This window comes from Triticum aestivum, unplaced genomic scaffold (assembly GCF_018294505.1).
Source record: "Triticum aestivum cultivar Chinese Spring unplaced genomic scaffold, IWGSC CS RefSeq v2.1 scaffold166021, whole genome shotgun sequence".
NCBI classification, from domain to species: domain Eukaryota; kingdom Viridiplantae; phylum Streptophyta; class Magnoliopsida; order Poales; family Poaceae; genus Triticum; species Triticum aestivum.
The window spans coordinates 1-731 of record NW_025307046.1 but is presented as its reverse complement, the minus strand read 5'-3'; the positions used below and the strand labels follow the sequence as shown (position 1 = coordinate 731).

Here is a 731-nt window from a genome sequence, read left to right as displayed (position 1 = left end):
CTTTGTAGTGGAGCTGGGAGGGGCAAGGATAAGGGACGAAGACCGGGGTAACATGTCGGATGCGATCATACCAGCACTAAAGCACCGGATCCCATCAGAACTCCGAAATTAAGCGTGCTTGGGCGAGAGTAGTACTAGGATGGGTGACCTCCTGGGAAGTCCTCGTGTTGCATTCCCTTTTTAATTTTTTTCGCGCCGCTTGCAAAACAAAACGCACGTGTAAGTAATATATTTACCGTGTTTTATTATTTTGCACGAGTGCGGTAAGTCATAGCTGGGTGCTCACGATTCACGGGTCCAGCGTCGGCGTTGTGGCGCGGCAAGCGTGCACTGGTGCGGTTGAGAGGGAGGGGTGGAAACCGCGTTAAACTCGTCTCCGTAGTTGAGAGGGAGCGGCCAAAGCAATGTACAATCGTCTTTGTAGTGGAGCTGGGAGGGCCAAGGATATGGGACGAAGACCGGGGTAACATGTTGGATGCGATCATACCAGCACTAAAGCACCGGATCCCATCAGAACTCCGAAGTTAAGCGTGCTTGGGCGAGAGTAGTACTAGGATGGGTGACCTCCTGGGAAGTCCTCGTGTTGCATTCCCTTTTTAATTTTTTTCGCGCCGCTTGCAAAACAAAACACACGTGTAAGTAATATATTTACCGTGTTTTATTATTTTGCACGAGTGCGGTAAGTCATAGCTGGGTGCTCACGATTCACGGGTCCAGCGTCGGCGTTGTGG

General features: G+C 50.9%; 2 non-coding genes across 2 annotated transcripts; both read left to right on the top strand.

Annotated features, from left to right (window-relative positions):
- The first annotated feature begins 57 nt into the window (after positions 1–57).
- Positions 58–176, top strand: LOC123179580 (5S ribosomal RNA). The gene has a single exon (XR_006490474.1). It is a non-coding gene; the product is annotated as a 5S ribosomal RNA (ribosomal RNA).
- Positions 177–473: 297 nt separating this feature from the next.
- LOC123179579 (5S ribosomal RNA) lies at positions 474–592 on the top strand. Its single transcript, XR_006490472.1, has one exon. It is a non-coding gene; the product is annotated as a 5S ribosomal RNA (ribosomal RNA).
- Positions 593–731: the final 139 nt, after the last annotated feature.